This window comes from Podarcis vaucheri (assembly GCF_965113315.1).
Source record: "Podarcis vaucheri genome assembly, chromosome: 5".
Taxonomy (NCBI): Eukaryota; Metazoa; Chordata; class Lepidosauria; order Squamata; family Lacertidae; genus Podarcis; species Podarcis vaucheri.
In genome coordinates, this window is record NC_138763.1 from 40,316,564 (window position 1) to 40,330,840 (window position 14,277).

General features: G+C 46.6%; 1 protein-coding gene across 1 annotated transcript in view; it reads left to right on the plus strand.

Moving 5' to 3' along the window:
- The first annotated feature begins 6,208 nt into the window (after positions 1-6,208).
- The window catches only part of DGKG (diacylglycerol kinase gamma), a 164,957-nt gene continuing 156,888 nt past the window's right edge, over positions 6,209-14,277 (plus strand). The window contains 1 exon segment of the mRNA XM_082221770.1: positions 6,209-6,466. The gene's annotated coding sequence lies outside the window, so the exon portion shown is untranslated.

Consider the following 14,277-nt stretch of genomic DNA (forward strand, 5'->3'; position numbering starts at 1 on the left):
CACTCTGCCTAGGGTGGGCCCAGCCCTGAACAGGCAGCCCAGACTATTACATTGATTTTGCCAGCTGCTGTACTGATTCTAGAGACAGCCAAAAGCACAAAATAAAGAGTTCCTCCCCCCCCCCCGGCAGCAAAAGGCCCCAGATGCTTTAAACGTTCCTCATTGGGAATGTGCTCCAACTCCCTGATCATTTTGGCTGCTCTTTTCTGCACCATTTGCAGCTGTTCTATAACCTTTTAGACATGGAGGTGAGCAGAACTCATAGAATCATAGAGTTGGAAGAGACCACAAGGGCCATCGAGTCCAACCCCCTGCCAAGCAGGAAACACCATCAGAGCACTCCTGACATATGGTTGTCAAGCCTCTGCTTAAAGACCTCCAAAGAAGGAGACTCCACCACACTCCTTGGCAGCAAATTCCACTGTCGAACAGCTCTTACTGTCAGGAAGTTCTTCCTAATGTTTTTGAGAAACTCAATATTGAGAAACTCAATATTTCTAAATCTATAAGGACGTTATTATATTGGAAGTTTTGTTTCTGATCCCTAACCTGGGCTTTGCCTTCTCCCCTCCCCCACCCCAGCTGCTGCATACTGAGTTGTTGCTTTCTTTGAGCTGTCTACCACAACCCACCATTGTGGTGCATCTCAGAATCTTAGAGAAACACAGGTACTGCCTCCTGGACTGCTGTTTCCCTGACTTCCTAAAACACACACAAAAACAGGATACAACAAGTGACACTTTCTCTGAGTGAGGACTTATTTCCAAACTTGCTTTTGGTACATCTATGCAGGAATGATCATCATGGCCTGTTGTCTTGCTTGAGGTCAGTCTCCAGGCTGTAGGATTCCAGCCTCATAGAATTCTAGCATGTTTGAATTTAATAAGTGCATTAAGACATTAGTTATCTGTCTCTCTCCACCAGGATTTCAGTGTGTAAGAAGCTCTGAGATGGTTGTTCCAGCATATGGCTGTAACTAGCCTCTCTTGTTTCAAACCAGAACAAAGTTTGAAACTAGCATTTTTCTCTACCAATAGTTTAGAAACTTTTACCTCTTGTAACTAAGCAGTGTTTTACTGCCTGTGCAATTTTTCTGACTGCTTTATGGAAAAGTATGGGACGTGGGTGGCGCTGTGGGTAAAAGCCTCAGCGCCTAGGGTTTGCCGATCGAAAGGTCGGCGGTTCGAATCCCAGCGGCGGGGTGCGCTCCCGCTGCTCGGTCCCAGCGCCTGCCAACCTAGCAGTTCGAAAGCACCCCCGGGTGCAAGTAGATAAATAGGTACCGCTTACCAGCGGGAAGGTAAACGGCGTTCCGTGTGCTGCGCTGGCTCGCCAGATGCAGCTTTGTCACGCTGGCCACGTGACCCGGAAGTGTCTCCGGACAGCGCTGGCCCCCGGCCTCTTGAGTGAGATGGGCGCACAAACCCCAGAGTCTGTCAAGACTGGCCCGTTCGGCATAGGCGCCGACTCCATGGGGCTTGAGGGAGCCCGAGCCCCCTCAAAAATTCGTTTTGGGGGGGCTCAGCCCCCCCAATAATCTCGGGCGGCGGTGGGCGCGTCCGCGGCTTTTATAGGGCGCCCGGCGCGCACCAGCTCGATAACGGGCACCGGCGCGGCGGGGGGCGCCGGGCCGGGGGAGGGGGGCGGCCGGCCTGTCTCCTTGGCAACCCCATTGAGCAGCGCCGGCTCCCCCGGGAGGACCATCCCCCCGCGCCGCCGATCGCCAACACCGCCGACGCTGTGGCTGCCCGAGCCCGAGCCTGAGCCCGAGCCCGAGCCGAAGCCCGAGCCTGAGCCGAAGCCCGAACCCGAGCCCGTCAGTCAGGAAGGAAGGAAGGAAGGAGAAATGGGGAGGGAGACGAGGGAGGAAAATTGCGCGCAGGGTGAAGAAAGGAGAAGAGCGAACGAGACGAGCTTCCAACCCAAAAAAGGGCTGGAAGACTGGGAGGATGAAGGATCGGGAAAGAAAGCGACGCCTTCCCCGCCCGCGACGTCGCCCGCTTGTCATTGGCAGCGCAGTGGGCGCCCAGAGGGGCTGGGCACCGGCGCAGGGCTGCTCCACAGCCGCGGAGGACAGCTGCGCGGCTAGCAAGGTGTGCCGCGTAGAGCGCGGCCCTTGTGTGGCCCGGTGGCCAGGCAAGCTCAGGCGGGGACCCCCATGCGAATCTAAGACGGGAGAAGAGGGCAGAGCAAAGGGGGTCCCTTCCCCAACCTCCGGCTCTGAGACTTCCCTGCACCCCAGAAAAGCGAAAGGATTTTCTCTCTTTTTTTTTTAATAAATATTTTATTAAGTTTTCAAATACAAAGTTAGAAACATACACTGAAGAAAAAAGTAAAAGAACAAGAAAAAGAAAAAAAGAAGAAAAGAAAACCAACCATTCAACACATTTTTTATATAACTAACTGGACTTCCTCGCATCTCCCTTACCCTGCATTCTTTATAATAAAGATATCAGCAAATTATTACCTTGTTTCGTACCTTATTTTGTACTTTTCAAATACTATACCTCTAAATTTAACATACTTTTCATCAGTTACTTATATCTTAAATTAAACATAGTATTACCTTAGATTTTGACCTTTTCTTACTTAAAATATAATTTCCTGTTTCCCAAATCTAATTGCTGAAGCTATAGTTTCCGAATCGTGTAAATTTTTAACATTCATACAACTTATATTGTTTTTGTAAATAGTCCTTAAATTTTTTCCAGTCCTCTTCCGTTGTTTCTTCTCCCAAATCTCGGATTCTGCCAGTCATTTCAGCCAGTTCCATGTAGTCCATCAATTGTGTCTGCCACTCTTCCAGTGTGGGCAAATCTTGTGTCTTCCAATATTTTGCGATAAGTATTCTTGCTGCTGTAGTTGCATACATAAAGAAAGTTCTATCCTTCTTTAACACTTTCTGGCCAACAATGCCCAAGAGGAAGGCCTCTGGTTTCTTGGGAAAGGTATACTTAAATACCTTTTTTAACTCATTATAGATCATTTCCCAGAAGGCCTTCACTTTTGGAAAAGTCCACCAGAGGTGAAAGAATGTCCCTTCAGCCTCCTTACATTTCCAACATTTATTATCAGACAGGTGATATATTTTTGCAAGCTTGACTGGGGTCATGTACCACCTATAAATCATTTTCATAATATTTTCCTTCAAGGCATTACATGCCGTGAATTTCATTCCGGTGGTCCATAACCTTTCCCAGTCCTCAAACATGATGTTATACCCAATATCCTGAGCCCATTTTATCATGGCTGATTTGACTGTCTCATCCTGAGTGATTTTCTCTTCAACCTGCCCTCCATCCTCTTGCAGAAAACTCTTTGCCTGCCCTGCCCGTATCTCGTTTTTGCTTTTTAATTCCACACACGCACCCTTCGGACTTCGTGGCAATCGGGCGCGCGGGTGCGTTTCCTAAGAGAGTGAGGACCCCCGCCTCCTCCCCACCTGCTCCCTCGCCAGCCAGCCAGCCGCGCGCCCTAGCCGGAGAGCCCCGGCCGTCCCCGTCGCGCAATCGGCTGGATCTCCCTTCAGCAGGCCGTGCTCACAACTCGGCCCAGGGACCCCCAGCAGCGGATCTCCGGCTCAGCTGAAGAATCCGGCAACAAGCCCCCTCCTCCCCAATCGCTCCGCCGAAATACGCTCCAAAACCCCCCAGATAGGCCGCCGGCCGCCAAGTCTAGTGGCGCCCTGAGCGAGGGTCTCTCCCCAACACCGCCACCTCGAACTGCGTTCTCCCGGCTACCCGAGCGAACCAGCGGCAGGACCCCGGTATGGGCCCCCCCAATATTTTTTATAAGTCGGCGCCCCTGCCGTTCGGGCAGGGGTACCTTTACCTTTACATGAACCCAACCTTTGAAAAGTTTTGTAAGTAAACCATTTTGTACAATGAAAGCCTTAGATTTTTATGTATATAGGAAGATAGGTTGTGATGGTTTAAAACACACCCAATGCACATTTAAAACACATGAGTTCCTTCAAAGAATCCTGGGAACTGTAATTTGTTAAGAGTACTGGGAATTGTAGCTCTGTGTAATGGGAAACTACAATTCCCAGGATTCTTTTGAGAAAATCACGTTCTTTAAATGTGTGTTGAATATGCTTTAAATGTTTGGTGTGGATCTGTCTCTTAGTGGATAGGCTGAAGTTCATGTTTCAAGTGCTGAATAAGTTATCTAGGAAATAGGGTGTCAGCCATGAGCCTGGAAGATCTGTCTTCAAAATTATAGCTATGCTCTGTGGGGGCTCTTGGTTCTTGCCTAATGAACATAGTAATGATTTTAGCTCAGAGGGTTCTGGTGGACATGAATGAGCAATAATAAAGACCTTTGCAGGCTTAACCGAGCTATGTAAATAATTATTAATATAGTAGTAAAGAAAACACTGTTCATTCCCACAGATTGCCTGTCACTTCAGACAGGAAGTCCCCCCCAACCCGGTCTGTCTCCATTTATAAATATGATGTGTTTGTTTTTGATTTCTCTTTCATTCATGAATGGCCAAATGCACTGTCTGATTTCCCACGGTGGTGAAAGGAGGGAGACAACATGGCAGGGGAGAACAGAGGAGATGGAGAGACTGACTGAACCCTGAGTGGCATTATCAGGAAGGGCACCCAAGCAGACTGGACAATAATATAATAAATCCACCAGCACATCATAGCTCTGGTCAAAAGCATGAGCTGAGGGCACAGGCCTTTCTGGTTTCTCAATATTTTTACATGTATCCTCTACCAATTCATCATCTCAGCACACACAGTAAAAATTTCATGTTTTCCATGATCTTTAAATGCAAGATCCCTGAGATCCATAGTTTCCTCTGCTGATACCATAAAGAAAATCTGGGATCCAATGCTTAAAACTACACATCCAGGACATTGCTGCTCACATGGATGACCCTAATCACTTTCATATCTAGAGCCCACCACCACGCTCAATCTAACCTTGTACCCCCATCGCTTTCAATCCCTGTTAAGAGCTGCATAAAAATCAACGTTCCAGTCCTTCACGGCAAGCAGGAAAACTGGAGGCAGCTGTAGCAAGACTGCAGCAGCTCTTACACAAGCGATGGAGGGCAGGAACCTGCTGTCCTTGAAATGTTGTTCACCATGCACTGCCTGCTTTCATTTAAGCTGATCAGCATCTATCTTGACTCCATGTAGAGAAAAAAAGGGGGGGAGTGATAGTGGTGGAGGATAAAACTCTAGCACCCCTTTCAGAGCAAAAGTACACAGTGTCAAGAAGCCCCCAGAGAAGTAACCTGGGGCCAAGAAGGGGGAAGAAGCATGTCCAGGTGACCACAAGAGAAAGTGAGAAAGGGTGCGGGGGAGGGAGGGAGATGGGAAGGTTCCGCCCACTTTAGGCTCTGGCTGCGCCCACTATCCGTTGCGCACTTTACTTCTCCCGCGCATCAGTGGTCCTCCCCATCCGCGCTTTACCAGTTTCAGGTTACTAAAGGCTCTCTCTACTGATGCAACCCATATGGGAATGCAGCTGAACATTCTTTGGGTAACGCTACTTTCAGAAATAGGTCTTCCAGACCTTCGATATGCATCTGGATCTAGGCAACTAATAAGCCCTAAAAAAAAAATTTAAACAAAAACCCGAAGCTCGTCACACTTGAACTCCGTAAGCCAGCTTCATGAGCTATGGCACCCTAACTGGGCGCAATTTTACTTCCTCTGCATCGATATTTGAGCGGGGGGGGGCAGCCTTCTGGCTCTGTCTCCTCCCGCTGCCCCCCGCATTCCTGCACGCCCCCCCAATGCCTTGCAGACACGAAGAAGCTGAAAGGGTTGCCCTTCAGAACAGGGAGTCTCATTCATTTCGAGACGTTTGCAGCGGAAAGTTGACGCCAAGCGCTGGCGGTTCCTGCGCGAGAAACGCCCGTCGAGGGAGACGCCCGTCGGGCTTCCGCTAGGGGGAGAGCAGCAGGCCAGGAAGAGAAGAAGAAGAAGAAGACAGAAGGAGAGGACCGAGGGGGAGAAGGGCGATCTTCTCCCCTTACCCCACCCCTGGCCTCCCCTCCCCTCGGCGGCTGCTCGCCTTATTTGTCTAGGAAGTGGGTATTCTCAGCCCGTCCAAGATGGCCTCAAGTGGTTGTCACGGCAACAGTGTGAAAGTCATCAGTGCCATGGAAACCCTCTCTGTGGCATAATAATATAAATATTTTCCTTGAAGAAGGAGCCTGGGGATGAGTGGGCGATGTGCTATTTTCTAGCGCTGCTGCTGCCTGGCTGCGGCGGGCGGGAGGAAAGGAGGTGGGGGCTGGAGGAGGAGGAGGGACGGAGGCTCCCCCGGCGATGGGGAAAGGGGACCGATAAAATTAGCTCAGCATGTCTGCACTGGCGGGGAAGGGCCCCGCGGGCAGCGGCGGGCCTTGGCACCAGAGAGGAGCCGCGCTGGGGCTGCCTGGGCATCGCCAGGTCCCAAGGCCACTAGATGGGTCCACAGGCGGGCAGGAGGCGCCCAGGTAAGAGGAGTTTGCCTGCTGCTTTGCTCGACTTGCCCCAGGGCTCCTGATGCCTTGCCTTCCTGTCCCAGAGGAGCAGGCACATGCCAGGCAGCAGCCGTAGCAGCTGAGTCTCTGGGCTCAGCTGCACTCAGAAGCCCACACTCACTTGGCAAGGGCACCGGGCAATGGGGAAGATGCTTCCCATTCCCCGGAGTTCCTGAGAGTGAGGGTGGCGCAGGGACAAGGGCGCTCAAGGCCGCTTCATGTGTCACAGCATCCCTGGTGGATGGACAGGCACAGGAAGTGAAGTGCTGCGCAACCCATGACTAGATCACATGTGAATAAGAAATGTAGGGGCGTTTGGTGGTAGTTGTAGTTGGTTTTGGTTTTCTTTGGGGCTTGTGGGGAGCATTTACTCTCAGTATATAAAGGCTGGAAAGCCGCGGCCCCAATTGTTGTTTCCTGGAGCATGTACACAGGGTAGCAATGCACGCAAGGGTACCACATGCAGTGATGTGCATGCCGATCTCACATGGTAGTTCCTGTGTCAAAATGCCACCTGCTTTAATAATTTTTGTAACGTCTGAAGGGGCCTAGACATAATCATGAAACCGGAACGTCTTTTATATATAACACTTGGCACATCTTATGGTTTGGAATGCATCTCGTGTTGTTCTCTCAGCTTGCATAAGAAAAATGAAAACCAGCGCCAGTTCACCACTTTTGAAAGCAATATTGCAGGCTTTATATGGGTGAATAGCTCTCTGAGCCTCAATTCCCATCTGTAAAATGGGTATAAGAACAACCCTCTTTATAGATATCTAAAAGGAAGAATGAGAGAAGGACTGGGAGTTTTTACCCAAGAAGTGCCTGAGGTGACTTACGGCGTAAAAGACAACCTGTTGCACATTGAGGGCACCACATGCCTTTGTAACATTTTAAGTGGTAAAACGTAATTTAAATGGATAAGGATGTATTTAAATAATGAAATGTAAATGATTCGTTGCAAAACATTGAATACATCTATAAATGCATACAGCCACAAACAACCATATACAGAACTGCAATGGCTCCCCTCCCCTCCATAACAGAAGTGGCAAAAGATATAGAGTTGGCAAATTGATATTTGGTGTGCCATTGTTTAAGCAGCTTCAAATCAAGGCTTGTCAATTTGTGGGGAGGGAATGTATGTGACTTCATAATCACAGTCTTTTTACAACCAATTGTTTTCTACTGTCAGTTTTGCAACATGCAAAGCACCTTTTGCAACACACAATTTTCAGAAGCAGATATCTATGAGGTGTTTGGCTTTCTTGAACATATTATATACATTTGCATATGGAGATGCAAATTTTTCCTCCATTTGCCTCCTAGACTTGTTTGCTCTGACTATTAGGAGTGAGTACCTGGGGTCTCAGGCAGAGCTCTCTTCCAGACTTGCCTCCAAATTCTCCCTCTCTCCCAACCATTTGATTTTGTGGAAGGTAGGTTTGCAGTTGCACCGGCATACATGGCTTTCAGGAGGGTAAAATGTTGTGTTGCAAGGTTGCTTGTTTGCTTCCCTCACCACTCCTGTTGCCAGAACCATAAGCTGCCTTAAGCTCAGATGGTCCATCTAGCCCTGTATTGTGTACTACTCTGACTGGCAGCTAGCAATACAGGGTTATTCCCCACCCTACTCCCTGATCCTTCTGAAAACAAGAGGTTTGGATCTGGCATCTTCTGCGTGCAAACCATGCGGATCACGTATGGCAGGGATGGGAAACATGCAGCCCTCCGGATATTATTGCTGGCTGGACTGCTGGGAGTTGGTTTCCAACAGCACCTGCAATGGACCACAGATTGTCTATCCCTGGGCTAAAGCCTCTGCCACACTCAAGTGCTTTATGGGCTATTTTCCTATCACAACATTCGCAACTGCTGGCATGGCCAACTCATTCTTGTCCTGAGCATTGGGATTGCAACAGAAGGGTGGGGTTTAAACCTTCTGAAACAAATTAATAAATTTTGAAAATGAATGAATCAATCATGGAATGACATAGCATGGTAAAGTTCATGCTTTGCATGCAGGAAGTCCCGGGTTCAATTTCTGGCATCCCCAGGCAGGGCTGAGAAAGGCTTCTGTCTGAAACCCTGGAGAACCGCTATATAAGAGTAGACAATTGTGAGCTCAATTGGACCAAGGGCCTAATTCAGGATAAGTTAGCTACATATGTACTTATTGCATTTGTAGTGTGCCCTTTCTTCAAGAAGCTCAGGGTGGCATATATGCCTCACCCCCTTTTATCCTCACAACAACCATTTGTGGGTGTGTTCATCCACACTTTTGCTTGTGCCACACCTAGAAGATACAGTAGTGGGTTAGGAGGAGGAAGAAGAAGAAGAGTTTGGATTTGATATCCTGCCTTTCACTCCCCTTCAGGAGTCTCAAAGCGGCTAACATTCTCCTTTCCCTTCCTCCCCCACAACAAACACTCTGTGAGGTGAGTGGGGCTGAGAGACTTCAGAGAAGTGTGACTGGCCCAGGGTCACCCAGCAGCTGCATGTGGAGGAGTGGAGACACGAACCCGGTTTCCCAGATTTCGTGACTACCGCTCTTAACCACTACACCACACTGGCTCAGGAAATGTGGTTAAGCTCTGTGCTAGCTTTGATGGAGAGCTCTTGGCGCAGCTTCCTAATTTCTGGTCTAGTGCTACAGTTGGGACCCTCGAGCCAGATCCTGATCCTTCCAATAACTAAGTCCCAGATCATAGGATCAGGCCATATAAAGAAACACTCCCACACTTCCTCGCTATTTTTTCAGTCACTATTGTATCAGTTGGAATCAAGGAGTACTCCAAGAAGTGCAGCAAAGGGGGCAGAGACACTGGGTTGACTTGCTTGACAGCCCCCCCTCACGCCCCCCCCCAACAATAGACCTTGGCTCAGCATCAATCACTTGAAGGCTCATCATCCAACATGTACTCTCTCTTTTGAGTGCTGCTGCAGCCCTCTGTGCCCTTTCCCTAGTACAAAGCATGTTTGCTGCTGGTGATGCGAGTTGCTTCAGCAGATATGAACTCACAGGGCAGAACAAGCTGTGCAGCGGGCGAATATGCTGGCTTTTTATTCCAAACATGTTGTTTATGTCATAAAAGGAGACAATTCTGCAAGACAGGATTGAGAAGTGGAAAGGTGAACAAATAGGGCCTCTGAAGGTGTGCTGATATGAGCTTAATATGAAGGTATATCTGTCTGGCTGTGGAACTGTGACAAGGTGTGCATATATATCTGAATTGGTCTTCACCGTCAGCGCTGCATGATGGATGAGCATAATCAAACAATGTCCTAGGGAGAACATATTTCCTCCTCCGCTTTGTGAAATTTCATCACTGTTGTGGACAAGACTCTCTGGTAATGCTGCCAGAAACCCCCCACTACCGGAATAGATGGATGCTGTCTGTTCTAAAACTCTGACTCAGGGCCAAACGAGACTTGACGTTAAAAGGTTACATAGCATTTAATGTTCAGGGATTTTTAAAAACACAAACAGGAAAAACCTGCATAGGAGATGCAAAGACTTGTTTAACAATTTGGCCCTTAATATTCATTTGAGATATTACTTTTTAGATTTGATTTTTTGTGGGGCCAGCATTCATTTGTGAAGAGTAGCTGAAGGGGCATAGAGTGCCCCAAATCACCTAACTTGTCTGCTGATCTTCTCACTTCCGCCTGGTTGCAAATAGTGGTTTAAATTATGACATTGTTTGTTTACCAGTATATCCAAATCTATGCAAAAGAATAAAAACTCACTGTTTATTTTCCGAGCACCAGGGATCTTGAATGATAACACCCTTTTCTAATTGTGCAATAGGTATGTGGCAACATGAAGAAGAACTACCTTGCTCTATGAGGCAAAAGGTCAATCTAGTCCACCATTCTGCCCCCAGCTGTAGCAAGCTAGATTCTTCTGGAAACTCAAAGGCAGGACATGAAGGTGATGCCCTGTTATTATAGCATCTAGTAATCTAAGGAATTCTGCCTCTAAACATTGGGGCTTATTAATCATGACTACTACCTTATTATTTATTTATTACAAGCAACCCAGATCCCTCTCCTGATCAGTGTAATTTCTGATGTGGGAATATTACATTTCCCTAGCACTGAAACCTTAAAATGTTGCAATTTTTTTTAATACAGAGAACACTGGACATTGTATATTTGATTGTCCTATAGAAGGTAGCCGAGCAGCTGGATAGTGATGGATGTTTGGGCAAAACCTTCCCAACATCCACTGAAAAGTGCATTACAGTGGTACCTCAGGTTACATATGCTTCAGGTTACAGACTCTGCTAACCCAGAAATAGTGCTTCAGGTTAAGAACTTTGCTTCAGGATGAGAACAGAAATCGTGCAGCAGCGGCACGGCAGCAGCGGGAGGCCCCATTAGCTAAAGTGGTGCTTCAGGTTAAGAACAGTTTCAGGTTAAGAACGGACCTCCAGAACGAATTAAGTACGTAACCAGAGGTACCACGGTATAGTCGCATGGCCATGGCGACTAGCTCTTCTTTCTGATGATGTACTTGGCAGCTCTGACCCCACACTGCTGGAGCGTGTCAGAAGGTATACACATATACCAATCAGGGTTCCTCCTTGCACTGAGAAGCTCTATGTGCATTCACCATTACATGCTCAGAACCCCTTCTGATGTGCTCCAAATGCATGGAAGGTTTATGGTCACCAAATGTGGCAGGGAGACTAGTCCATATGGCTCTGACCCCTCTCACACATTCTTTCAGTGCAAGGGGTTGTCATTTGAACCTGACATTAATTATTGTTATCAACACAACTCCCATTCAGTTCAGGCTATAACATTTGTTGCATTGTTTTGGTTGCTTTGGATACTTTTGCGTGCTTTACAACTCTAAAAGAGCAATATTAGGAAAGCGTCTGTGAATTGCAACAAATCCTTCTCCCACAGTTGCATGTTCCCCCTCTCCTGCACTGGAGTGTATAGCTCCAGTGGTTTTCCTATGGGGTGGGGAAACAAAAGTATTGATGAACCAATTTTTGACTACCCTCCCCATGTGAAAAGGAAATAGTAAAATGTAGTTTTACTAAAATCTAAAATGATAGAAAACCACAAAAGGAGAAAGATTTAAAGAGCTGCTTAGTTTGAAAAGGCTCATCAGTTCAGCACTACGATCCTCAGTATGCGACCACTGATAGATAGTAGATAAATTATTGAGAGTACCGGTAATAGTTTAACAGATGTAGTATGAAGTAATGTGGGAATTATGTTGTTATTACAGAAAGCACAAAAACTTTAGCATGCAGGGATTGTTCTTTGTTAATCTTAAGGATTTTGAGGGTTTTATCTGTAAATGCTGCTGCATAAGAATATTTCTTTTAACTACAGTACAGGTATAATGATTCTTGAGCAACATTAGGCTGAAAAGCCTAAGCATATTCACTTAAAAAGTAAATGCCATTGAATCTCTCGAGCAGTTTTGAATAAACATGGTTAAGCTTGGAATGTAAATCATGCTTTATTCATGTCATATATATATGGTATCTTAGTTTGCTGGTATTTAACTGTAAGGACCCTTCCCACACTGTCAAAAGCCTTTTCTAAAACCAGTTAACTAGCATGATGAATGTTTGGTGATACCAGACACTATTTGATATTTTTCTATAAAGTATATATTCTACTTGTTCTTGATTTGTCTACAAACGCACATTCATAATCTTGCATTTCCTGATGTGACACAAGCAGGTGGAGGCAGGGGACTTTGGTAGAGATCAATAGATGCTAGTGATGTTCTTAATCTTTCCACACCCAGAAATTCTCTTCTGCAAATGCCCCCTTCCATCTCAGTCCCCTATCTGGAGAGAAATTGGTTAAGACACCTTGGGTGGGCAATTTTCAAGGGAGAATCATTGGTCGGAGGAATAATTAAGCATCCCCTCTACCCATCAATTATTCCCTGGGAATGACCACCTATCAGAAATTCTGTAATAGTGGATTTCTTGTATCAATAAGGGTCTGGAATAGATTACCGTATTTTTCGCCCTATAGGGCGCACTGGCCCATAGGGCGGACTTATTGGGGGGGGAAATAAAGAAAAAAAATTATTTCCCCCCCCCAGCCCCAAAGAGCAAATAAGCCATGACAGTGAGCAGGATGGATCCCGCTAGCTGTCCTGGCTTCGTTTTTAGCCTTGGGGCTAGGGGTCCGGGAGCGAAGGCGAGGTTGCACAACCTCGCCATCGCTCCCGGAGCTTGCCGGGCTGGTGGGGGGGGGGGAAGCCCGAGCTTCCGGAGCTTGTGGAGCTTGCTGTCCGCAAGCCTTGGGAGCCCGGCGGGAAGTCGCGCCGGGCTCCCAAGGCTTGCGGAGAGCTTCCTGAAGCCTGGAGAGCGAGAGGGGTCAGTGCGCACCGACCCCTCTCGCTCTCCAGGCTTCAGCAAAAGCCTGCATTTGCCCCATAGGACGCACACACATTTCCCCTTCATTTTTGGAGGGGGGAAAGTGCGTCCTATAGGGCGAAAAATACAGTATCTTTGAAATTCCTCCCAACTGTATGATTCCGTGACTGTAAAATGTTCCCCAGCTCTGCATTGCTACTACATTATATAACTTGCAATTCCAGCAACACAGTGGTTAAATATTATCACATTTGCTCTTCTACTAACATAACTTTCCCAGTTCAAGTTGTGCTTCAAATAATTGGGTTTCCTCACTTACAGATTCTTCAGGTTTATTCAAATATTGAACTAACATTCATTTACCAAGTTTGCTTTAATTTAACTTTGATAAATGTATTACAATTTCTTTCTCCAAACTTGTGTTCAGTGTGTTGTACCGTCTTGTGACATGGAATGCTAGAATAAATTAGATTTTAAGGAGTTTTGCTGTTGCTTCAGAAGAAACAAGGAATACTGTATTCCACTTCGTCTTAAATTTCCAGTTAATTGACTGAGCATTACAGCTTATCTAAAGTGCTAGAAAAGCAGAGGGTCTTTTCTTTAACTATATCTTATACTTTGCTCAGATTGTTCAGTTATGGACAAAAATGGAATGTGTTGCTAAAACAACAATCAATGTTAACGTTTTAAATACTGCTGTTAGACAACCGTCAGTTCTTGTCGTAATCTTATTTTTGCAGAACACAAAATGTATTTCCATAAACCTGTTTATTTCAGTGAACTTCAGCGGGTTTAGTTTGTGCTGGATGGTGCACATTTAGGGATCAGTGGCAGAACAGAATGGGAGCTGCTGTGGTCACAGAGGTTACTCTCCTGCTGCCTTGGAAAGTTTATAGATATGATCAAGATTTTCAGGCTGTGCATCTGCCAGAACAGTAGTGGCTATTGCTGCAGCTTTGATGCAGGAGATGGTATCAGCTTCCAATAACGTGGGCCCCTTGTGCTAATGCCCAGAATACAGTGTGGAATTATATGCTCTACAAGCTATACAGCCTCTGAAGGGGGTCCCAGCCCTATAACATAGTTGACCTTATCAGTGATATTATGATACATTTTCTTGAAAACAAACAGGGCCATCTCTAAATAACTTTTGGTCTCATTTTTATTCACTTAATGGAGTGCTCCCATTTACTTTCCCCCATCTAAACCCATCATCTCCACATTCTGCCTGTCTCTGCTTTCAAGGTCCTCTGCTTTCTCCAATAAAGCTCTGACCTATGTCAGTAGCTTCAGTTCCAAATAAAATGTGCATGTTTTGAGTCATCTTGCAGATCAGATTTTCCCAACTTTTCAAATTGGATTTGAGAAGACAATCAAATATGCCTTCCCCCGCTGCCGCCACTGTGGTCTTCAGTGATTTCA